Raw genomic sequence first — 27,143 nt, forward strand, 5'->3', positions numbered from 1 at the left:
CCCTTCCCAGTTGCATGGGTTCGTCGCTAGCGAGGTCCACCTCTCCTGGTTCCGGTCGGGAAGGAGCGATGAATCGCGGCCTTCTGGCCTCCGGTGTCCGCGTCCAGGGGATAGGTTCCTCCCTCCTTCGCGGTCCGCCGATCTTGGCCAGCTCCTGGCGACGATGATCGGTCCGGATGGCGAGGGAAATCAAGGCGTCCAAGTCCGCGGGGAGATCTACGGGAACCAGAAGCTCTTGAATGGCAGGTGAGAGTCCTTTCAAAAAATGGTCGTGAAGTGCGATGGCGTTCCAGCCACTGTTCGTTGCCAACGTTCGAAAGCGAACTGCATAGTCGCTGACAGATTCGTTGCCTTGCTGAAGTCGGCTCAGTGCTCGTGCCTTCTCTCGGTCATTGTTTTCTGGATCAAAGACTTGGCGCAAAGCGATTTGAAAGTCCTGTACGCTTTGGCAGACCGAGGAACCCCTGGCCTATTCCGCGGTCGCCCAGGTTTTGGCCCGTCCCGTCAGGTGAGACAACATGAAGGCCACTCGGGATCGGGCTGTGGGAAATGCCTGTGGTAACTGTTCGAAATGAATGTCGCATTCCGTGAGGAAAGTCTGACAGCGTCCGGGTTCACCGGAGTATCGTTCTGGGGAGGCCAGTCTCAATCCTACCCCGGTGAATGGCGTGGTCGGTACAGAGAACTCAGGGTGAGGAATCTGTCCAGTGGGAGCTGGCGCTTGACGCCGTGAAAGGCTTACCAGCTCGTGGACCTGGCTGGTCAATTCCTCCATCCGGGACAGCATGGTCTGTTGGATCCAGTCCTGGTTGTTGAGCCGGGCCTCCTGGCTCTGCAGTGCGGCCTCGACCGTGCCTGCTGGGTCCATGCTGGCCGAAGTGTACTGACAAGGCGAGGACAAGTAGGACTCAGACGCAGGCGTAAGGTAGGCCACCAAGGCAGCAGGTTTATTTCCGGCCAACAGTGGTCTCCTCTCAAACTGAGAGGAGAACAGGGAGGGGAAAAAGTGGAGAACAAAAGGCGCTCCACTCGGGAGGAAAAAACAGGCAAAAGGTACTGGGGACAACAGAAAGCGCTCCGCTAGGGAGGAAAAAGGGCACAAGGCAAAAGGGGTAACTAAAGGCGCTCCAAAAGGGAGGAAAAGGCACAAAAACAAGGCAACAACGCTAGGCAACATGAACGAGGACATAAGGACTGTGGACGCTTCCATGCACTGACGGTGACACTTCGGCACTGAGGGGAGAATGCAGGTGGCTTTTATTGCAGTAGGTGATTGGTGGCAGGTGGTGATAATCAAGGGCGGGGACCGGTAATTATGGAGTGGCAGGAAGGGCAAGTGACCTGGGGTGAGAGGAGAGTTAGGATTTCAAAGTAAAACGGGAAACAGAGACACAAAAATAAAAGCATGAACCGCCACGCCTGGTGGCGGCGTGACAGTACCCCCCCCTCAACGGCCGGCTCTTGACGGCCCAGGAATGTCAGGGTGCTCAGCATAAAAATCATCAATGAGGGAGGGATCAACGATGAACCGGGAGGGGACCCATTGTCTTTCCTCCGGGCCGTACCCCTCCCAGTCGACTAGGTATTGTCTTCCGCGGCCCCGATTACGCACATCTAAGAGTTTCCTGACCTTGTAAACGGGGCCGCCTTCAACCATCTCTGGGGGGGGTGGGTCGGGTTCGGAGGGCACAAGTGGGCTTTCGTGGACCGGCTTGACTTGACTGACATGGAATGTTGGATGAACTCTGAGGGATCTTGGCAGGCGGAGTCGAACGGCGGCGGGACCTATGGACTTGGTTACTGGGAAAGGCCCCACAAATCGCGGGGCCAGCTTTGGACATGGTACCTTGAGTCTGAGGTGTTTGGCAGATAGCCAAACTCGCTGGCCTGGGCGGTATTCTGGAGCCGGTCTCCTCTTCCGGTCGGCGGCCCTCTTTACCCGGTCACCCTGGCGTTGAAGCGCCGTCCGGGCCGCCGACCAGACCTTGTGGCACCGACGGATCATGGCTTTGACCGAGGGGACCGTTACCTCCTCTTCCAGTTCGGCGAAGAATGGGGGATCGTAGCCATGGACACACTTGAACGGGGTGAGACCTGTGGCAGAAGTGGGTAAAGAGTTATGTGCGAGCTCAACCCAAACCAGGTAAGTGCTCCAGGTAGTCGGGTTCTGGGAGACGAGGCATCGGAGGCCCGTTTCGAGTTGCTGGTTTAATCTTTCCGCCTGTCCAGTGGTACCCTGACGTCAGGTTGGCCTTGGCTCCTAGGGCTTTGCAGAATTGCGTCCAGAAACGGGAGATGAACTGTGGTCCACGGTCGGAGACTATGTGTAGCGGGAATCCATAAAACCGGAATATGTGGTGGATCATGATGTCTGCGGTAGTTTTGGCGGATGGGAGCTTGGATAGTGGAATGAAGCGAACCATTTTGGAGAATCTGTCAACAACGGTGAGAATTGTGGTTTTACCATGGGATAGGGGCAGTCCGGTCACAAAGTCCAATGAGATTTCAGCCCATGGTCTGGATGGGATTGGTAGTGGCTGAAGAAGGCCCATCCGGGACTGAGTCGAGGACTTGTTGCGGGCACAAGTGGGACAGGCAGCGACGTACTCTTTTACGGTGGTTTCCATTGCCGGCCACCAGAATCTCCTGGCAACAGCATACATGGTCCTGCGGACTCCAGGATGACAAAACAGCTGTGAAGTGTGAGCCCAGTGTATCACCTGAGATCGTAGTTCCTCAGGCACGAAGAGTCGACGTGGTGGACAAGACGTGGGGGGAGTGACGTTGCGCAATGCCTCCTTGACATCGTCCTCAATTTGCCATCTCATGGCTCCAACAATGCAATCCCGGGGCAGGATGGTCTCAGGCTCGGCCTCCAATAGCTCGGATTCGTGGATTCTTGACAAGGCGTCAGCTTTGGCATTTTTACTGCCTGGCCTGTAGGTCAGAGAGAACGAAAAGCGATTAAAAAACAAAGACCATCTGGCCTGTCGAGGGTTGAGTCTCTTGGCCTGGCGTAAATACTCCAGGTTTCGGTGGTCAGTCCAGATCACGAAGGGGTGTTCAGCTCCTTCTAACCAGTGCCTCCATTCTTCGAGAGCTACTTTCACTGCTAGCAGCTCCCGATCTCCAACACAGTAGTTGCGTTCTGCTTTCGATAGTTTCCGTGAGAGGAACGCGCAGGGATGCGTTTTGCCGTCCTCTTGGCAGCGCTGGGACAGCACTGCCCCAATCCCAATATTCGAGGCGTCAACTTCAACCACGAACTGGCGTTTGGGGTCAGGAACTTTGAGGATTGGGGCGTTGGTAAATCGGATCTTCAAGTCATTGAATGCTCTTTCGGCTTCCGGGGTCCACATGAATCGGACCTGTGGGGATGTCAAGGCGTGTAGGGGAGCGGCAATGGTGCTGAAGTTCCTTATGAATCGTCGGTAAAAGTTGGCAAATCCTAGGAACTGCTGAACCCTCTTTCGCGAGTCCGGCGTGGGCCAATCTCGCACGGCGCTGACCTTGTCTGAGTCCATCTCCACCCTTCCGGGTGAAACGACAAATCCCAGGAAGGAGATAGTGTTGACGTGAAACAGGCTTTTTTCCGCTTTCACGTACAGTTGATGATCCAGGAGGCGTTGCAGAACTCGGCTTACATGGTCTCGATGGCTCGTTAGGTCAGGAGAGTATATTAGTATGTCGTCCAAGTAAACGTACACGAAGTGATCAATAAAGTCCTTTAGTACCTCATTAATCATTGCCTGAAAAACTGCTGGTGCATTGGTGAGTCCGAAAGGCATGACGAGGTACTCGTAATGTCCCCGGGGCGTGTTAAAACCAGTTTTCCACTCATCTCCCTCGCGGATCCGGATGAGGTGATAGGCGTTGCGGAGATCGAGCTTTGTGAAGATTCTAGCTTGTTGCAACTGGTCAAACACAGAGGACATCAATGGCAATGGGTAGCGGTTCTTGACCGTGATGTCATTCAAGGGGCTGTAGTCAATGCATGGGCGTAGGGATCCATCCTTCTTGCTCACAAAGAAGAAGCCTGCTCCTGCAGGCGAGGAAGACGGTCGGATGAGGCCGGCTTTCAAGGATTCGTCAATGTAACTGTTCATGGCTTGGCGTTCGGGTCCAGAGACCGAGTACAGTCTCCCCTTGGGAATGGTTGAGCCGGGAATCAGATCGATCGGGCAATCATATGGGCGGTGTGGAGGGAGAGTCATGGCTTTGGTCTTGCTGAAGACCTCCCGCAGATGGTGGCAATCAAGTTCCTCCACACTAAGATCAACCTTTGTTGTTAGAATTGTTGCAATCCAATTCTATTATTTGTTACATGAAATTGTATGAATTTATTCCCAACAGTTCATTCTCTTTATTTTGGAGCATTTCTCAAGGCTGCACTGCCTCTAGTATGCATATGTCAAAGTTCAATTTGTTTGTCTAATCATATTTCAGCCTCTATTGCCATGTCAATCTGCCCAGTGGCTTCACAATCAGGAGTCTCGGTCCATACAGGGATAAGCAATGGGACTTCTTTCTTTAATCAGTTAGATTTCAGAGCAAAACTTGTTACGGTTAACTTTGACGAGCAAGACAGTAATCTGTAGGGGTGTTAAAAAAAAAAATCGATTCGGCAATATATCGCGATACTACAGCACGCGATTCTTGAATCGATTCAATAGGCAGTTGAATCGATTTTTTTAACATCCATTTTTGATGGAAAAATATTCAACAAAACTTTCACACCTTAAGCATGGAAGAATGTTATATTAATGGAACATTAAGCCTTAATATTTTATTTCAATGCTGTTCTAACATGAAAAAGGTTACAACCTGTTTGTTAAAATACAGTGGCTCACAGTTATAAAACTGAAGTTTCAGATTAATAAATGATAAATTTTCATACAAATCTTACATTGTACATGTACAAGTTTACTGAATGGTATTTTCTAAATTTGAGTAAAAAAATCGCAACAATCGATTTGTAAATTCATTTTGGGATTAATCGGTATCGAATCGAATTGCGACCTATGAATCGTGATACGGATCGAATCGTCAGGTACTAGGCAATTCACACCCCTAGTAATCTGCATACAATAATACATTTAACATTCAGTATTTATGGTGAGTACAATGTATTTTTTTTTTATGTTTCTGACATGTTACTTTTTATATTGCGTTTTTGTTTCGTATTGATGGTTTTGGGAAGTGATAGTGGTGATATTAAGAGTTGTATTAGCTGCACTAAAACATCACAGTACACATGAATGGGAGAGCAGTAACCTGCATTCTGACGATGGAAGGCCACAGCCGCGACATGTCTGAGCACCCAAAGAGAAAAGAGCACATTCCACCCGCCGTTCCTCTTCCTTTACCACACCGCCGGAACAGGAACCTGCTCACTGAGCCGTGGAGACGGGCGGAAGTCAGGAGTGTGCAGAGACAAGATGTCAAGTGTTCCAGGTGAACCGCATTTTACAAATCTGGCTGAACCTTCCCATATAAAATGCAAAGCAAGCTTTTGTTTGAAGGTTCCGATGAAGAAACGTGCTGAACAAGGATACCACAAACAATCACAAGAAGATTTTTTTGACTGATGCAAGTTGAACACCGCCAACCTCATTATTATCATAGCGTGCTGCCATCCCACCCACTCACCACTTTTAAGTGGAAACACATCTTCTCCAATTAGTTCTCTTTTTCAACTCATTGTTTGGTCACCACAAAAAGCCACAATCTATGATTTGCTCCTGTCACATTAAAAAAAAATAAAAATAAAGCAGCATGAGATGCTATTTTTACAATCGTCGTGATTGATTAGGTATGAAAGGGGAAAAACACAAGACATACAAAGAGACGACAAAAGTAAACAGATCGTTAAAGTGGAAGGCTGTGAGCAGAGGGTGCCGAGTAACTCAAGTCAAGGCCAAACAGATCTCATGTTTCACCCTCCTCTATATGCCTCAATTTTGTCTTAAGCATGATTTAAGTCTTGATTGTAAAATAAAACAAGACATGAACTCATGAAGACGCAAAAGAAGAGGACTTTCACTCAACTCCTGTTAAGCGATTCAAGAAACAATAATATAGCATTTTTTTTTAATGTATTTATTTTATACAGTGTCCAAATACAGTAAGTTCAGTGCAATCCACATTTACATATTGTTTCATGAAACATAAAAAGTTGAAGTGATAAAACCACATTGCATCATTGTATTGTACTGAAGTCCGACTCACGACTTTGATTTACGCCACATTCATTAGGTAGAATTTTGAGTTATCATAGTGAACGTTGAAAAGACTAAAGTCAAAGTAATTAAAAGTAATTACAGTGTTCCCTCGTTTTCCGCTGGGGTTAGGTTCCAAAAAATACCCGCAATAAATGAAATCCGCGAAGTAGTTAGCTTTATGTTTTACAATTCTTATAAATGTTTTAAGGCTCTAAAATCCCCTACCACACAATTTAGACACTTTTCTCATTGAGGCATTTACATGTTCTCACATTTCTCTCTTGTTCAAACAGGGATAATGTTCAAAACTTCATAAATTTTATAAAATGGGTATATTACTGCAAAAAAATATGCAAAATTGCACTTAAAAAAAAATCCGCGATACAGCGAGACCGCGAAAAGTGAACCGCGTTATAGCGAGGGAAGACTGTAGTAAATTATTTGAACTAGATACAATAAGATGCCTTTGATATAATCTGTCATTTGTTTTTATTTGCCTTTATTTTAGCACATTTAACCTAGAAGACAAAAACATTTATGTATAGTAAATCAGATAATTTATTTGAATACAGATTCATATATTGCTTATTTAATAAAATACACAAGAGGATCTGTAATAAAAAAATAATAATGATAGTTGCATATTAATAAATTACAATCACAGTATTTGACTGGAACACAACCCTAGTGAGGATAAGTGGTTGGAGAATATGAATTATTATGAAAGTAATTTTGTTTCAGTATCCAAAAATTGTAAGAAATGTTTCTATATATCGGGATCTCACAAAAGTGAGCCTCACAGATATCTGCAGATACGTAAACATTTTCATCAGATAACACTAAAGAAATAACACTTTGACACAATGAAAAGTAAGTAGCGTACAGCTTATATAAGTTCCTCAAAATACAGCCATTAATAGCTAAACCCTAGCAACAAAAGTGAGAACACCCCTAATGAAAATGTCCAAATTGAGCAGTTAGTCGCTGACTCCACAGTGTCTTGTGACTCGTAAGTCTTACAATTTCTCAGGTGTGAACAGGGAGCAGATGTGTTAAATTTCGTATTACAGCTCTCACAAGCTCTCATTCCGGTCAAAGTTCAACATAGCACCTCATGGCAATGAACTCTGAAAGAAATCTGAAGAAGAAGACAAAAAAAGAACCGTTGCTCTTTATGGAGATGGCCGAGGCTGCAAGTATAAGAATATCGCCAACTGAGCAGCAGCCCAGTGACCAAGACCATCCGGCGATTCAAACATCAAAACACTTCTGCAAATTGACAAAAATGGAGTTAGTCCACTTTGGTTCCCAGTGGCACAATTGCAGCCACCAGAGAAGTTATGTCAAACACACGGGCCTCTTTTTGAACGGACGCTGCACTTTGCTTGTAAAGGTTATGAAAGCTCACATTTGCTGACAGCAGCCACCTCTTCCGCCAGCTTCCTCGCTTGAACAAATGCAGCCACAATATGAAAAGGAAGATCAGATGATCCACACCCATGTCAAAACAAAACCATCAGTAGCCTTCGCGTTCTTCTGCTTGCTCATCTCCAGCTGAACAAACCGCTGGAGTATCTTATATCGCCGCCGTCGGGATTTTGGAGCGATCTGTACCACTGCGGCGGTGATTGAAAGAGACAAAACAGCCCCGTTTGACTGTCAGACTTCCTTTTGTTATTCCACCGCGTTTGAAGTCTTGGGAAAGGGATGGAGACTTCGGCCAAGCGGCCAATCGTTGACACCATGTCGCGGCGTATAGGGCAACCGCAGCCTTGTCATTCTTTGAAATCCCTCCAGGGTTCTTGAAAAGCTGTAGGCTAAAGTTGTATGCAAGAAGATAACAGGTACATTTATCTAGTGACAGTCATTGTAACATCATATATTGCTTTTGTATTTATTTGTATATTCAAAGTGTATAATATTTTTTAAATTAAATTTACTTCATTTATTAATTATTCATTATTTTGTAAGATCCACCGAAGCATCAGTCATAAGGTCACATGCTCGCAAGTCTTTTGTTTCGTGCAAAAGCCTTCCCAGAGCCCCCTTTGGGTCCCTCCTTGGTGGGTACATTCTATTACGATTTTGAGGTGGAGTAAGCGATGTGAACCCAAATGCGAAGAGACCCAGCAATCAGACAGAGGTAAATGAGTAAATGTGGGGTGATTTATTGACAAGTGAGCAGGACAACCTAGACTTCAAGTGACTGGATGTGACTGGACGAAACAGAGCGTGCATGACATGACAGGACAGAAGGTGCCTTAAAGGGGAATGACTTGGCTTGGCTGAGGCTTGGCTGAGGTTTGGCTGAGGTTTGGCTGAGGTTTGGCTGAGGTTTGGCTGAGGTTTGGCTGAGGTTTCAAAGACCATGACCCACATACCACCAACAATGGACCCCACACTGACTCGACAAACACAACAGACTAAATACACCAACACTAATGACCGAATGAGATACACTTGGGGGAAATACAAGTGGCTGAGGCCACTGATTGGTCACACACACTGAGAAGGGAAGACACACAGGTGGACGGAGTTAGACATAACGAGACAAGGGAAGAAACCAAGAACACATGACAAAAACAAGAACACCCATAACATAACAAAAACCAACCCCCACAGAACCGAAACATGATACCCGAGGGATTTCAAAGGTCCATGCAGAACCTTAACCTTGCTCTGCAAGATAAATTCTCACGGAATTTGTGAGCTCACGAACTCCCAAGAATACATCTTGTACCAAGCCCGTTGAGTTCCACCGATCCTAAGCACTGGTGGTTCGGACTATCACAGCGCAACAATGTGTTTGGGGCGGGACATGCAGCTGTGACGAAACCAGGAGGCCAGTGTCGATGCCGGGCAAACAAGCAAACCTAACATGGATGAATGGACGCTGAAATTAATTCTGTTCTTGCATACACGTAGGTCCGCGACGCGATACTAGAATGTTGAAAGATGTTCAACTTTTGTTGTGTTGCTGCAGCTGTCGCCGAGGCTTCAACCAATCAGCGAAGGTTTCATTGACGAGACAATGAACGCAAGGCATGCTAAACAGTGCGATACACTGCAAAATGAAGGATCTAATTTTAGCAGTGTCCAACTATCCAGTTTTATATGACACTTCACGCAACAAATGATTCCCTCCAATTTAATAGCCAATCAAATCTGTTGTCAACAAGCTGCGCTAGAGGGTGACGTCAATCGCTGCCGCCGTCGCAACTGCTTGTCGCTTCAGGGACATGGGAAGTGACGCTTATTACATAATAAGCGAAGTGCGCATTAAGTTTGCGCATGCGCGAGGGAAAAAAACGAGGCTACCAACTACCCTATCAATTTGAATGGCGGAGATTAGAGTGGTGACAATCTTTGCCTAACTGTACACTTTAAAGCTTGCAAGTCAACTTCCCCGATGTCAGTAAACCACATGCTATGCATGTTCATAAAAAACAGCAACTTTCCAGTGGTTGAAACGTTTCTATCAGAGCCGATTCCATTGGATCCAATACATTTTCAATGACCGTTGGGTAGTTTCGCCTACCCACAATGCACCACTCCGCGACCCAGAATGCACCTTGAATTCGAGATGCGCACTTCGCTTATTCAGTATCGCTTGTCGCCTCCCGTGTGTCGAGCCCCTAACTCACCGTTTCCTTGTTGAATGTTGAACAGCGAGAGGTGCTTCATGCATTTCCAGCTGGTAAGATGCTCATGCTTCCCACTCCAACCAGCTCGAAGTATTGTACAGAATGTCCCACCTTTCTCGAGCAAATTACCGTGGAGCAGTCCCAGATTCATATTGTGGAGAACTCCCTTGAGTGAATCACAATATCAGTCTGGCTATTACCAGGTGAGCAGAACCAAAATAAGTTTAACTAACCTATTTTTTTTCCCCCAATTTTATGTTTTGATGAGTTTTCCCATGCATAACTTTATTTATTTTGCAACTAAATTTCAGGGTAAACTAATACGTACAATGTATATATTTCTTTATGTATAATATAATATAATTGTGTTGAACTAATGCAACTACAGCAGCCAACATGGTTCTGCATGGCCCTTTGAAATCCCTCGGGTGTCCCCACAAAGCAGCTGTGTTAAGACGAGCTGTGTCTGCGTAAACACATCTTCCAATCAGCGTTCCGTCGCATCCCTCCACATGGCATCCCCGTTTGCACACTGTTTACGCCACTTTTCATCCATGTGTGCAATGAGCGCTCACAATCCAACGTGTTTTCTTGCTTACACAGCCCGAGCCCCTCCGGCATGTGTAGAGCGTGCTGCTTCCAGTCGTGACTGCACACGAGCAAATAAATACGTGTACATGCTCGTGATTAACGTATACACAATATAAACACATGGCATGGAGCTCAAGAACGGATGCTCTACTCCAAAACAGGATCAGAAACATGAGAAAAGAAGATGTTAGTCTGCATGTGAGCGGCTGTGAGTGAGTTGTGGCCTACAGCAGCTCCTTGTGAGTTTCCTCATTTTGTATTTGCATGTTTGATGGTTTGTTCCGTTCAATCAATTGCTGAATGTGCATCGGCAACTGTGGCTCTCATTGCCCACATGCGAGGGGATTACAGTACCCTAATTATTAATTACCACGTTTTCCGCACTATAAGGCGCACCTCATTATAAGGCGCACCTTCAATGAATGACATATTTTAAAACTTTTTCCATATAAAGTCTTTTTTAAACTTTTTTTTCATATATAAGGCACTAAAGTAGAGGCTGGGGTTATGTTATGCATCCATTAGATGGTGCTGCGCTAAAGGGAATGTCAACAAAACAGTCAGATAGGTCAGTCAAACTTTATTAATAGATTACAAACCAGCTTTCTGACAACTCCATTCACTCCCAAAATGAATAAACAGCTGTTTTATTATTTTCTCTGAGGTAAAGTGTTAGTATTAGCTAGCGATCCAAGATGGCGGGATCTTCTGCGCATGCGCGTCACCGATCGTGCAGGGTCACCGATAGTGTCTTGACAGCGAGACCTGTTGCGGCTCAATATTGATCCATATATAAGGCATTATAAGGCGCATGGTCAGCTTTTCAAAAAATTGAAGGCTTTTAGGTGTGCCTTATAGTGCGGAAAATACGGTACTATTTTTTTGTGACAAGAGTCCACTAACTTAATGTGACATAGCATAGTCATGCTAACGAAATTAGCCAAAAATATGTTTTAAAAAAAGACACTGGTTAATTCTTCATTACTGTAGGTTTTTATCCAGCGTAATGCTAAAATGCTATTTTAAATTTTTTTTTTTTTTTTATTAAAAACAGTATTTCCATAGAGTCACAGAATGAATTACACTTGCAAGTCAAGTATATAGTATAGTGGTCCTGAATTTATGATGAAACACGTGGTGATGAAAAACAGAAAGACAGTCACCTCTAAGCTGCTAATCTTAGCCGTTTTACCACAGAGGATAAAGAATACATGCCTGTCAGTATTGCTGTAGTCAGTCTACATGTGTTGCTACACCGTTTCTGGCCATATATCTGTTAAAGGGCTATAACAGCTACATCAAAGCTAGTTTTGTTGGCCTGTCGATGGGGTTTCCCATTTTGTGTTAGCATTAAGCTAGAGGACAATCAGAAGGCAATGTTATGCGGTTTGGTTAAATACACAACAACAACTGGGAGTGTCAATAAACAGCTTGAAGGCAATTTTTTTGAAGAATAAAAGTGAAAAATGTCAGCATGGACCTCGCAACCTTCCATTTTTTTTTAAGCGGCCCTTAGAAGACAAAGTCGCCACCCCCAGTGTACACAACCCTTTTTCCCCTCGTACACCAAAGAAATGATGTCCCATAAAAATCCCGTGTCATTATTACCTGCACCTTGACAACGCCTTGAATTGCCATTTAGCATTAAGCTGGCTCGACAATGGCGGCCGGGCTGAGGGGATGTTGTCAGCTTTAATGAGGCCCCGTCTGAAAAGAGGGCTGCTGGGTCGGCACCACCAAAAGGCTCAGGAGGCCTCGCCGCCGGCATTCTCTTTTTCCCAATAGAAATAACGAGCAGTGACTGCAGTCAATGAATCCGTTCCAGCGTCAAACTGTCATGATCGTAAAACCTTTATGAAGCGTACGCGTGATGTTTTAATTACAAATGGTAATAATGGTAAATGTCAAGTACTACTCAAATGAAAGACATAAAGTGAATCCTTGTAATACAAGTAGGGCCAGCTGATTTAACTCCCAAGAACACCCATACATACTTGGGGATGTTGCTGTGTTTGGAATTAATCAAACGTATTCAATCTCAACGGTCAGGTTTTCCAGTAGGCTTTCTGTGCCAACTACGTCAGAGATTACGGTAACATGAGACAATGTGGAAATAATGAATGGGATGGGCGGTAAATATGCTATAGATTTTCTCACCTCTGCTTGAGATGCTTACCGAGCTTTTAAGTCCTACAAAAAAATGCTGACATCACACACAATGGATTGAACTCACGGGATGTTTTCCTGGAAATTTTTGTTTGAACTCCAAATCATAGCAGCGTTTTTTGTTTTTTTGTTTTTTGGTGGCCTCCCCACAATAATGACAACAGGGAGTGACCACAAATAGACATCAGCGGCACAGTGACGCGCAGTTACAAAGAAGAAAAACAAGTTACGACAACAGCGAGCCTCCGAGTGGGCTTGATGCTTCACACGGACTCCTCCACCTCCAAAGCCCGTCGCACTTTGATTCTTTATTCACCCCCACCTTGCCTTAACCCCCTGCCACCACAATCCCTTACATCCAGCTGATGGAAGCTCTTTTGTACGGCGGCACCCAGGCAACCACATCAAAGAGAAAAACAGAGAGAAAAAAAAAAAACAGCAAAATAAAGACGAGAGAAGAGGACGAGACGCTCACAATGGCAACCCTGCTGCTGCTGCTGTGTACAGGAGAAACTAGTCGGGCATTCATCATCATTTAATCAGAGGTGACACAAGTATCTGCACATTGATTGACGTACAGAAACATACTCGTGTATGGCTAGTTGCCAGTGCATCCGTACATACCTGAGTATAGGTGAATGTGATCATCTTTCATGACATTTTAGCTTGTTTTAAATGGAGCGTGAACATTTGCAATCTGATTCGTCTGGTTAGAAACTCAAACCAAATGAAAATGCTTGATATAAACATGTCCACCGGAATAAACAGGCTGAAACTGAAAGGAATCTCTTTTGGTGTGACTGGGGTGGAATAATTCCTTGTGCCAAACCGATCAGAATAAATTGTCATGTGGACGATGAATGGGAACGTTTGATGCTCCCTGTGTGCGCATGCTGTCTTGGCATGTAAAAACGTGTTCATGTTATCTTGTTTTTATGGAGACACCCTGTACTTAGGTTGAAACGGTTACAAAATAAATTTGCGTTGGCATTTAAGCACATGGTAGTTATGTGTAATTGGTGTCAGTATTATGAGGGTCTCCCCTGCAAGGGTCCCTGAGAACCTCTGATTTAGTGAATACACAAAAGATAGCGACGGGAGAGGGGGTGTTTAATGACAAACAATAAAGCCACATTAGACTTTGTATGAGGCCCATTATGATGCTCTCTTTGTGGCTCATCATCAAAGCCCATTAGGGGGACAGTGAAAGCCTCTCTCACTTCCTCATCGGGGAGCTTGATGGATTGCGGTCATGCTTTTTTGGACGCTTTGATCTCACTGGACGCCCTTGAAGCTCCGATATGTTAACAAGCGAGATCCATCCTCCACCTACCGGAGTCTTTCATCTCGACACCCCCCCACCCCCAACCCCAACCCCACTCCCTTCCGAGCCCTCGTCGAGAGTCTGGCCTCGCCACCGCAAAGTACCAGCTCTCTGGCACCGGCCGTCTTGGAGGAAGCGCAGCGGCGCTTGTAATTAAAAAGTCACAAAAAAAGTGTATGGCATCTCCATCATAATGGTTAGGTTAGCCGTGCGAGGACATGTAATACTCCCTGTTATGTCATCGCTTTGCTTGAAAGAGACGTCAGAGGCGACAACGATTCAGGAATAGAGCTTGCTCACATTCGGCCCATTTCACAGCAAACAACATAATACAGTCAATGGCAGAAAAGAGAATCCGGCCTTCTTGCAGGGTTGACAGCAGACAAAGCCGAGTGGTAAACTATTGTTGGAAAGTTGAAGCTACCCTCAGAAGCTTAGGTTGGTCTCTCGTAGGTCTAATTTTACAGTTAACATAGGAGAGGGTGACCAGACACCGCATTTTAGCCGTGACATTCCTGTTTTTGAGCCGTGGGTGGCGCGTCCCAGCGGCTTTTGCCAATCTCATTGTTTTGTCCCACTATTACGCAGGTCCCGTCCCAGCATCTCATTTTTTTTTTTGCCATGTTGTGTATGTCAATCACACCATTAAAATGAAATTTAACTGTTAAATTCATTCTTATTTACTTCCAAATTCACGTTTGCGTTGTCATTCGCATGCGCATCTCATCGACAGCAGGCAATTGATATTGACCGGTGTCAGTACCAGATGTGATCGGGCTGCCAGATTGTATTGCGGTCGCCTACCGATGACGTCACGCTACAGGATTGGCTGGAAATGATCTGCACTAACAAAATGAGCGAGTCAGATGTGTTCACGTGGGTTTGGTTTCTTTTTTAGATGTTCACAAATGACAATATACAAAAACAGTCTTAATGATAATAGAAACACATTAGCAATCTAAACTGACAATATTTGTCACATCTCAGGCAATTAATTTGTGTATTTATCATTTATTCAATCTCTTATTATTTATTCAATATCGCTTATTTTTATATTATTGGGTTTAATTCTGTTTTTACAGTTTTAGTCCACACATTTTGTTATTTAAATTACGTCTTTAATATTTTCTTTCCAATGGTTGACAACTAGCCAATCCTGTAGCGTAACGTGTCCGTTAGGCCACCCCGATACGACCTGGCAGCCCGATCACAGGTACTGACATCGGAACGAGAAGTACTTCCTGCTTTAGCATCTAAGAATCAAAGGAAAAACAGCCCTACTATCTACTGTTGCCACTCACCGGTCAGACAACGCAAGCTGAGCTTTCAAGTGGTGAGTTTCCAGTGTTAAAATGCGTGACCGGTGAGCGAGGTTAATGCATTTGAGCGGAGTGTTTCCTTTCACCAGTTTGACGTATGTTTTTTTTTTTTTTTTTTTTTTTTTTTTTTAAATTGACACAATTTAAAACAAAACTTCAAATCGCAAAATCACAATGTCAACAACAATAATGAACAACAATCAATAACAAACAAACAAACAAAATCATACGATCAACTCAACATTCAAACAAACTTTCAAGTCTATCTGGGCTCACATGAAAAGCTTCACTCAAAAACAATATTGTACGTTCAGATTTCCTATTTTTAACGAGATGACGTAAGTTCGGAATTGTCACAAGACAAAATGGCAGTCACCTTGCCGTTTGTGTACACAGTGTAAAGGAAGCATTTGCATTGCGGAAGTATCAGAAATGTTCGGATGTTCAGAATTGTCAATTGGATATTGGTGAGTGCATGGACTTGCTTGTTTAGCACTGTTGAACTGTCAATAGGGTGGCCAGTTGTCCTGCTTTAGGCAGGAGAGTCCTAATTTTCAGTGATGTCCTGCATCCTGCGCAACCCTAAGCAGGATGCTGGTTTGTCTTCCTTTTTAAAGAAAATGAGCCGCAGTTGAATTTATGTGACCCAAAACCAGTCCCACCCCACGTTTGCCACAACTGGTCTTTTATTGGCTAAGAGTAGCTTCAGTTAAACATCTCGTATATCATTGGTTTAATAAATATAAACAAAGCTCCACGTGTGGTTGTCTGACTGTCATATCCTCGCCGTCATCTTTGACAGAGGCGAAAAGGCAGCAAAAAGGCAGCGTTAGCAAAAATGCCAAAACACCGGACATCTTTTAATATTGAATGGACGAAAGAGCACAATTTCCTGGCCACAAGCAGTCAAGATTCGTTTCCCGGTTTCTGCACGATTTGCCGGTGTGATGTGGACGTGAGCAGTCAGGGCAAAGCAGTCATAGAACGTCACGTAGGGACGGAGAAGCATAAAATAAGAGGCGAGCAGCAGGGGCGTTATCATTGCAGACATTTTTACCTTATTTGCTTTTCAAAATAGGTTTTGTGGCACGCTGCACTTTTACACAAGCATGCCACTGCTTAGCGGTTTAAAAACATGGTACTGTAAACTAAATCAATTGTCAAAAAGAAGTTTGAATTTTTATTGATATTTTTTACCATTTACCGGTAGTTACATAAGCATGGTCTATAGCCTAAACCATGCAAAAATCTATTCTTGATGAAAATACACCGCAAGTCTGATGTACAGTGTTTTCCACTGGGGTTAGGTTCCAAAAAATACCTGCAATAAATGAAATCTGCGAAGTAGCTAGCTTTATGTTTTACATTTGTTAGAAATGTTTTAAAGGCTCTAAAACCCCTCACCAGAGCTTATACACTTTTATCATCGAGGTATTTACATTTTCTCACATTTCTCTCTTGTTTAAACATTCTCAATGTTCAAACTTCCATAAATTTTATAAAATAGGTACATTACTGTAGAAAAAAATGCATACAAAATTGCACACACAAAAAAAAATCCACAAAACAGTGAGGCCGAGAAACATGAATCGCGTTTATAGCGAGGGAAGACTTTTTTTCTTTTTTCTTTTTTTTTTTTTTAAATATGTCCTCCTTTTTGTATTGTGCACAATATTTAATAACACCACGGTAAAATGAAAAGAGTAACTAATTTCTTACCGCTGCATTTCGGCTGAGAAAAAGCAGCCGACCCGAGCCATTGGAGCCAAAAGTCAAGCACGAAAAATTGTCGCCTAGGAGCATCTGAAGGTGCTTTTCTATTGGCTGCTGCAAGATTACGTCACTTCAGCGACACACTTTCAAACGTCCTTATTCTGTTTAAATAAATATACTTAAAATCAACATTCAACACCAAAGGCTTATGCATTAAATTGAGTTTCAGTTTCAGAATTTTCATTTTTGTTTTATTTCGTTAACAAAATTGTTTTTTGAATTTTAGTTTTATTTTTTTAATTAGTTTTTGTTACCTATAATAACCTTGGAGGCTAGCATTGGAACTCACGTCAAACTAATGTTGCCTTCCTTAACTAGAACGTTTACATTGAATGCTCACATCAAAGCCATCATTGGCGTTTGTTGTGATTTTACCATCTGTCCAAATTTCTTAAAAGAAAAAGAAAAAAGAAAAAAAGAAAAAAAAATTCCAACCCTAAAAACGTAATTTCATTCATCTATTTGTGATGTCACCATTCACAAAGTTCTATAGACTCCATGAGAAAATTGCTCAATGAATGGGGTCAGTTTCCCAACTGCCATTTTTAATTCTTCAGCATTGACATTCAATTTCTACAGAAATTGCATTTTCTAGTTCCTTTGTAGTGAAGAATTCATCGCCCAAAACATCCCTGGACAAAGCAATATTGCAGCCACATGTGCGAGCTTGTTTACTTACACGCCAGGCTTTTAAGTGCAGGCATCTCATGACCGAGACCACAACATAACAGACTAAATGCTCTCAATATAGAGAACGTGTGCACTCACACGGGGGGCCTCCACATGCATCTCCAGCTGTTTACTACATAAACAAACACTAACTGTATAGCCTCTTAGGTGAAAAGCATGGGAAGTCTATTTCCTAAAAATCTCCCCTTTAAGTAATAAACTTGACTCCATTTTCACTCCTAGCCAGGATCACATCAAACAAATGGATTTGGATTGGGATGATGAGACAAAGCAAAGGTGGATAAATCTAGCATTACATCTGATGCGACAATATTGTGTGTGTGAGAGATCTTATTATCTCTTAATTGAGTTACTACACAACCAAACATCAGGTCCTCCTGGATTCCAGCTGTGTTGCAGGAGAGGAAGCTTTCCATTTCGGAGGGGCCGAGGTCAGAGCCGGCCGGGCGAGTGCCGGGACGCTGCGTTTCCTCACCGCCCCATCATCGTGTCAGTGTATGAACGAGTGGGAGGTGGGGGAGTGCCACGGCAGTGCCTCGTTAGAGGAGATCCATGATTATGTGCCATTTCCTGCACTGAACAGTAACGCGGAAAAGCGTGTCAATTAATAACTGTCAATCCCGAGACTTCAAGGCTTCAGTGTGTACTTGTTGAATGGTGATGAGGGCTCAGGTTAAAATGGGATTACACGCTACAATTTTAATCCCTCCACTTTAATCACGTAGATGTCAGAAAGGCATGTTTTAAACTGTTGTCGACTGTCAAAACAAATCAAGCGCTTTGTAGTCGACTAGAAACATTAATACAAAAAACATGCTAGCAACAAAGCGAGATCATGTGGAAACTCAAAAGTCCAAACATTTTCAGTGAAATATTGCTATTCCACTTCAGGCCTAACACGTTTCAAATTGTTGTGGACTGTCATTTCCACCTTTTGTAGACTTGGAATGCTTAAATCTTAAATCTAAAGCCTGGTACACACATAAAGACAATTTTGCCCCTTCCCGACCAAGGACATCAAACGCCCAATAATCTTATGTCTTATAAGATTGTGTTATACAATGTTTATGATTGAGCTGTGTTAAGAGTGGATTTGTGCCGATAATTGGGTCCAAAAACAGTCGGGGCCGACAATCTTAAATAATGAACATGTTCAATATTTACGACGAAAATCGGAGGTTCTCTGGAGCCAGCTGACTCCGTAAACTGTGACATGAACGGAATGTACCCAAACAAAGAAGCTCTCTGACATGACAAACAAGCACCCGTACATTAAACACATTAATATCACCTACCTGATGTTCATTCATCCATTTTATGAATACCAAGTGGTTACATCAAGGACCAGGCACTGGTGCCGTGAATTGCACGATGACGACCAGTTGCAGTTTTGCTTAGTAAAATGTATTTTCCCATTTAGGCTGGGGGTTAGTGTTTTTACCCGGCAAAGGCGTGGTCACGGGTTTAAGCTCCGCTTTCTCCGTTTTTTTGTTTTTGTTTTGTTTTTTTTAAACAACAGCCTATAAAGGCATATAGCCAGATGTCATTTTTGTATAAATGTGGGTTACCCAGGGGACAGAAATCATTTCCAAAGCAATTCTTTCCTTGCAAACATCAACACTTTATGCAGTACTGCTTCCGTCACCTGCCACCTTCGGAAACATTTGACAAATATTTGGTCTTCCTGTTTGTGAAGTCACTATCAACACGAAAGTGAAGAGAACTGTAGCTTTATGCTCTCTTTCTTTTCTTTTTTTTTTTTTTTTTATGTTTTTATTTAATATCTCCGGTGGCTTCTTTGTTTGTTTGTTTGCCTGTTGTTTTTTTTTATTATTAATAATATGTCTGTGGAGTGTTCCCAATTTGTTTGTGTATTCTGTTTAGAATTGTTCAATAAAGTTATATGAAAAAAAGTGTGAAGTCACGTGTGAAAACGCGAGAGCTTTCCCGCGAAGGATTGGATTCTGGACCAGTGAACGACAATCTTCATGTGTGTGCAGAGCTGTGATGAGATTATTTGAGCACCCCACACACAATACGACCAAAACTGGTCAATGCCCGATTTTTTATCTTTATGTGTGGGGTCTGACAAAGACAAAAAATCTTTTAAGATTTTAAAAATCCTTATGTGTGTACCAGGCTTAACTAATGTTAATGACAGTGACATGCTGTGGAACCACAATTCTTACAACACGTGAATTTGGCGAAAACCTTTGGGAAAATAAGTCTTAAATTGTCTGCAAACTGACGTCTAGGAACGACTTGACTGTCAATGCTGCGTTCGCGACAATGGCGTTCCACTTAAGTCATGTGGTTGTCAGGAAGAAGGTGATTCCGTTAACCTTGCTCTCGCAAGATGAATTCACAAGGTACATGTGAGTTCACAAACTCCGGAGAATACATCTTGTACTGCTCCCACAGATAACCGCCATTCCGAACCACTGGTTGGTTCGGACCAATCACAGAGCGACATAGTTTTTGGGGGCGGGATATGCAACTGTGACGAAACCAGGAAGCCAGCACCGACGCAGGGGCTAACAAACAAACCCAACATGGACGAATGGACGCTACAATTAATTCTGTTATCTCAGAATTACTCACCATTTCCTTATTGAATGTTGAACAGCGAGAGGCGCTTCGTGCATTTCGAGCTGGTAAGATGTTTGTGTTTTCCCCCCCTTCGCCAAGAACGAACACGAAATTTTCACCCGTGGCTGTAATTGATTAAAACAAACGTGTAAAATGTCACATCGTCCAATCAGCTCGAATTATTGTACAGAAAGTCCCGCCTTTTCCCGATGAAATTACTGTGGAGAGGTACCAGATGGATATTACTTATCCATTGCCAGGTTATGATTCCGTCATCTTAAAGCTAAAAAACAAGGCAAGAAGCAGTAAAGTAATGTGCACTTTAATACACAGAGTAACTCTGCTCCTTCGATCCCTTACATACAAAACCCGACTAGACTGCAAATTGGCCATTGATTCTTCAGTTATAATCAGGCTTGAAGGGGCTCAGTTCCTTGTCCCGCTTAAAGAGGCTGAGAAAGATCTGGAGCCACATCTGCAATCGTCTTTCCTTCACCTCTGACTATTACGGCGTCTTCGCAGTGTCCTGCAGCTATCAAGGCCCACATCAAGGCATGCCAAATGTGTGCCCCCTCCCCATTAAGGGGCTCTCATCAGATAAACAAGATAAACAAGGCCAATTCCTGGCAGGCCTGATCAAAGCACGCGAATGTTAACCCCAAGTAGGCAAAAATCAAACACAGATGAGGTCACATGGAAGTGGAGAAACGCTATGTCCCTTCATGGAGAGCAAAAGGGGACAGTGCAGATGCAAGTTTCCCTCTGGAAAACCCAAAAACAAAATTCCACAACAACATTGTGTGGACAAGTGCACATAGCATGAAAAACACAAGACTTGGTTTAGCGTTTGATGTTAAATCTCTATATATGTTGGCACTAACAATGTGCCACAATATTGGCAACAGATCTTAGCAAGCAATGACTGAAATTGAAACATTATATACACACTCACACCCTTAACTTGTGTTTGGTGGATTTTCCTGGCAGGTAAATGTGTCATCTAGGCAGAACCCGAGCATATATGGCGGTGGCTTATTCCTAATTTTCCAAAGCCTTCCTCTGTGAATCACCTCTTTCTTCTCATGCCATTTTCCCAGACAGACACAAGAAACAATTCCAAATCAAGCAGACGGATTTGCCAAGTGTGCATGCAAGGAGTTACACTCTTATTTCCCACATTTTCATAGTGTTAAGTGTCTGTGTTGACTATCCATGTCCTGACTGTGGCCATCATATGTCAGGTGCAAACCACCAAGGCATTTTCAGCACAGTTTGTTTATTAGCAAAATTACGCACACAAAAAAAAAAAAAAATACAAAGGAACAGAGGAAGTTCAGTCCCCCTAAGGTCATACAATCCACAATGTGATCAAAACGAACATGATATGAATATACAGTACATCGTCTGTTAAGTGTTGGAGAGTGAAACTGCTGGCCGAACGGAACGCCATCTCCCGTGACCATTATGAATTTGAAATGTCACCGCTGGTCCCAAAAAGATAGGGCAACCTCAACAGGAAGAGAGGAGAAAAAGATTGGACATACCATAATTAGGGTTACATCCAAAGGCTTTGGACTGGAGGGCTGTTCCTGGGTGCCGCCTTGCAGAAGTGATAAGAATTATTTATCACTTAGGTCCAAAAAGGGAGCAGCTTCAACAAGAGAAGAAAAATGTGAGAAGAGGCCGAAGATACATTATTAGCAATGGCGGCTGGTGAAGGTTTCTCCAGATGGCCACTATACATACTGTACATACAATACATATACACCTACACACACAAAAGGACTTGGAGATTGAACAATCCAGTCAGATAGCAGTGGTTTTCTTTTTCTTTGACTTTACATGGCTTTTTCCAACCCAACAGAAACAGCAGTGTCAACAAGGGCTGTGAAAAGAACATGAGATGAGAAGATGAATATACGTCGTCAGTCATATTTAAACACTTATGGACATTTTGCATGTGACGTCCAGCCTTCAGGACGCTGGATGGCAAAAGAACCACTTGCATCTATTGAAACCGTTGAAACTCATACAGTACATAGTCCTGTATCTCATCAATTATGTTCTAAAATGGTCATATCTTGCTGTGCGGTCAGCTGTACAAATAGACAAAGGTGTAAACCAAACGTAGTTTTTTATACCTACTGATGAAGATAAGATGTCGATGGGCAGCAGCAATCAACCAAAAGGACTGGCAACCCTCAAAGTATTCGCGGCTTTCCAGCCATAAAATTTTTGAGATTAGTAGATCAATGTTGATATATTTTACTAGCAAACATACACTCTGACAAAGATTGTCACAGAGATGTCGAATTACGTGTTTCAAATCACATTAACGAGCCAGATAATGTCTACTCTAAACTGCACACATGCAGCTTAGTTTTAATGTTTGGAGTTTTTAAAGGTGTATTCAAGGATCTTTAGTCGCTGCGTCTTCCGGGTGGATCATCTTAACGATTGGTTCTCGATCCCGTCAATCAATTTGCCGTAACAACGTTGTACGTGCTCGTCCCTAACTGCGCATGCGCACATCGAGTGTTTGTAGCATGTAGCCGCTAAGCTTCGGATTCAGCCATTCATCGTTGTAGCTCCCGCCGCGACTAGCAGGACAGCTGGTAGGATGGTCTGCCGCATGCGCATTGTTAAAAAAAGTGACAAACGAACGTTTGGCTTCTACTTTTTGAGAAGATCATTGAATGCATTGAATACTTTATCTCATACTTATGTAAATATTGCGCTCTATGACTAAATGTGCCACTTCGACCGACAGGCGAACATCAGTTGAAGTGGTTGATTTCATGGCTTGATGGGCAATAATAACTTTTAATTAGTCCATTAACAGTCGCTAAGTCACTCCGCGTGTAACAATCCGCAATGTGGCACCGCGCCACAGGGTGGCGCCTCCTTGTTTTTGTTATGCCAATGCAGCACTTTTTCATTTTGGCCATCAATATATTTGATGCCGAGGACGTGTACGTGTATTGTGACATGCGGTATTACCGAGAAGCCTACAGTTTTTGTTTTCCTATTTTAATAAATTAACCCTGTGGACTTCAAGTTCTTTTATTGCTCTCCAATTTTTTGCTTTCCAGCTGCGCCGTCCATGGCTGATCAGCCACCGCTCATTACACGCGTCCCGACAACTTTAATTCAACAATCATTCCCTTCTACCGTCCGTCATGGGGCAGTCACATGATTGATCACATGACTTCAGTGCAAAAGATCTACTTTATATTCAATGGATTCAGCTGCCTGAGTGCCGCCTCGCTTATATCAGACGGTGCACGATTTGATGCCGTGAATTCTTAAGTCGGAGATTCTAGTTTGTAGTGATGTTTTTTTTTTTTTTGTTTCTCTCCAGTACATTTTCTGTGAAGGATTTATGTCTCGTACTCATGTCGTTCAAAGCAAACCAGAGCAGTTTAATTCTATACTCAAATCAAATCATGCTGACAAGTCTGTATGTCAGTTTGGGGTTGCTGGCTTATTATTACATGCAGGGTTGAAGAAGAAGAAGAGAAAAAATACTGCTTCGCTCTGCAATGATGTTATATTTAGCATTTGCCTCACTGACAGACCTCCGACTGTTGTAGCTGGGTGCAACATCTTTAAACAAAGCCAGCAAGATGCCGACCATAAGGAGACAGGCACTGGCTGAGGTTCTTTGATGGGCTATGACGGACTACGAATGAATTTACAATGCGGTTATAAGTGGCCAATTTGGATTTAGTAACTAGTCTGATGTTTTTGTTTACTTCCATCTACAGTTCAACTGATTTACTTATGATATCAATATGTATGAATCCGTCTTGAGGCTTGCAAGTGCATGCCTAATTGTTGATTGCAATTTATCCAACCCAACAGTTGGTGTCCGACTGAAACTCAGTTAAATGCTGAAGTCGTACAATTTGGAAGAAGAATGTGAGAAGAGTATACATTGTCAGTTATGCAAAGTACAGTAAGCTGAGACACATTTGACAGAAAAGTGCTGCCTTGTGTCACCACTTTAGTCCAAAAGAAGGAGCAGTTAAGGCTTTTTGGGCCAACTTGTGGCCCTGCCAGAACCAGCAACTGGCTCTTGTATATGTCGCTGGCGTTGGGACGATAGCTCACATGTCAGAATTTGGTCAATGTAATAATTTTTAAAAAACTATACTATTAATCGGTCCCCACATATGTGTTTTATTTTTGACAAATTATTCACAATCTTAAGAGTTCAAAATGGCTTGCTTTCTTTGATCATGCATGTTAATTAAACAAACATGACGTTTTTTTTAAGTCGCCGGAAAATGGATGATGGCAACATACTGTACCACATTAACAGAACTTGTCACTTCATCACCGCAAGCACGGTGCCACTTGACAAAATAAAAAAATAAAATAACTATAATAAGTAATAACAGATAACAATAAACAATATCATGATACATAAAACAAAGTAAGTTATAATAAAAGATAACTCTAAAATATTAAATATTCAAAGTGTTTTTTTCATCAAGTTTGTGAAATTTTTAAGGCGATTTGTATTTTTACCTCTGTGTCCAGAATGTATGGCCACCCTGAGCATACACAATCGAATGAATTTTAAAAACTCAATACGTAACTAAACTAAAATGAAAGAAAAATATCTAGTGACATTTAAAAGTCCCCTTCAAAATATGTGGTTGTACAAGTTCCAAAAAATTTCATTCAATATAACTGTGTCAAGTACATTTAGGAGTATCTCAGGGTTTTAATCAGAGTTTGAACGCAATCTGTGGCGTCTCAGACTGAACACTGGGTGGCGCACTGGATTGCACCTACATAATGATGTGCAACTCTCAGAGACAGCAGAAGAAGAAAGCCATGAAGAAGAATGTGGAATGGACTTCAAGTGGTCTGACAGTCACGCGAGCCCAGTTTCAACCAACAAACCTACCCGGTTCTTCTCTACTCTACTAGCCTTTTTGTTACTTACTCCTTTGTGGTTCTAAAAAAGGTAGCCCGGTTCTAAAACATGACATAAATATTTTTGAGGCCATTGGCTGGTCTGAGACAATCGTTATGAAAAGTTATGAAGAGAAATTGTCTTTAGTCCTAAAAATTGTGCTTTTGCATATTTAGAAAAAATGCTACATTATATATACACCATTTTATTTGTAATATGGCAGTACGGTTATTATAGTTTTGGAATTTTTAATTTTGGTTCTTTAATAAATACTTAGTTTTAGTTTAGTTTTAGTTAGTTTCAGTATTAGTATTAGTTTTTTTGTTTTTTTTTTGTTAAATGTGTATTACTTGTGCGCAATATTTAAAAAACACCGTGGGAGCGACGTCATCTGAAGGTGCTTTTCTATTGGCTGTTGCTAGATGACGTCACTTCTGTGTGACATACTTTCAAATGTCATTATTCCGGTTGATATCAAAATAAATCTACTAAAAATCACACCAAAGACAAAAACGAAGTACGTTTTTGCTATAATTATAGTTTTAGTTCGTTTTGTAAACATAAAATGTAATTTCAGTTAGTTTTCATTTTTTAAAGCATTTTTGTTTTTATTTTTTTTTGTTAACGAAATTGTTTTTTAAATTTTAGTTGTGGTTATTTCATTAGTTTTAGTTAACTAAAATAACCTTTAATAGCACTTGTGTTTTTCGACACCCTCCCTTCTTACTTTGACCATCTCCAAACATTTTTGTGTTTTATTTTATTTGAACTGAGTCAAATGCCATTTTTAGCATATGTCGCGGGCCACTAAAAAAATGGACGGCGGGCCGCAAATGGCCCCCGGGCCAGAGTTTGGACACCTCTGTTCTAAGGCTTTGGGACCGGAGAGCTGCTGCAATTTTAAAATGTTACTTCATCCAAAAAAGAAGGAGCAACGTCGACAACAAAAGGAAAAGGTGCAGGACATATCTAGTCAGTTCCATGAAGTAACTGCTGCTATGTAATAGCTGTCGTGCATAAATGTTAAAAACATTTCAAATGATGCTTGAAAATGTTTTTATGGTTTTCAAATGACAACCGTTTAACCCGACAATTCAAATTCAGACAAAACCTTCATAACATGAGTTCAGCCGGTTGCTCATTGACTTGGCGAAGGCGTAGACAGAAAAAATCAAATAAAATGCTGCATTGTTTGCATTTCATCACAGGCCACCCAATAGTCAGTTGTCTGAAATCACTTGACTGATGATTCAAGACGATATTTTGGGGTCAGAAAATGTTTTCCGTCTGGGGTGTCGACAGAGGTGCTTGTGGTAGGTATCGGGGCCGAGCCACCCCGCCCCATCTCCTTAATCCCGTCTAATTAAAAGACCACAAATTCATCCTTCAACACATCCAAAGAGACCTGGGTGTCCTCTTTTGTCATTCCCCAAATTGCCAAATTCTGTTATTAATTATACATCTTAACTGCCTTTGAAGAACGCCGTATGCCATCTTTCATGTCTGGCTCACATAAAAAAGCCTTCAGAACTTCAATTAATTGGCCCGAGCATCCAGTTCAATCAGCAGGTTATGCCTTTTTGTGTCATTATTATCGTTTCGCCTTGGGATTTTTTTTCCCCCTTAACAAAACAGCCGTGTCTGACGCCAGTGTATCATTGTCATGTCAAAAGACGTCTTGGAAGCAGAGCGGGGCTTGTTATTGAACTCTGGAGAGCCGCCTCGGCGCTGTACTTTGAGGAAGAAAAACCACGGAACCACAGATAATTCTTTACAGTCCACTCGTCTCAACTGCCTGTCATCAGATTTTCACTTTGTAAAGACACTTGAAAAGGAAATCAAGTCAGGTCTCCTCCGGAGCAAAGGCCAATGCGCTCGCGACGAGCTTTTTTGCAGCTC

At 42.7% G+C, this 27,143-nt stretch overlaps 1 long non-coding RNA gene across 2 annotated transcripts in view; it reads right to left on the bottom strand.

Moving 5' to 3' along the window:
- Window positions 1-21,804: 21,804 nt before the first annotated feature.
- LOC144022852 (uncharacterized) overlaps window positions 21,805-27,143 on the bottom strand; it is a 183,496-nt gene continuing 178,157 nt past the window's right edge. Inside the window, exons 4-5 of one of the 2 annotated variants that reach the window (XR_013284419.1) lie at window positions 22,090-22,202; window positions 21,805-21,968 (exon numbers count right to left, since the gene is read on the bottom strand). This is a non-coding gene — a long non-coding RNA (uncharacterized LOC144022852). Of the gene's footprint in view, window positions 22,203-27,143 lie in introns of both variants that reach the window. The other variant, XR_013284418.1, reaches the window with a different exon arrangement.

Source organism: Festucalex cinctus, chromosome 1 (genome assembly GCF_051991245.1).
Source record: "Festucalex cinctus isolate MCC-2025b chromosome 1, RoL_Fcin_1.0, whole genome shotgun sequence".
Classification (NCBI taxonomy): domain Eukaryota; kingdom Metazoa; phylum Chordata; class Actinopteri; order Syngnathiformes; family Syngnathidae; genus Festucalex; species Festucalex cinctus.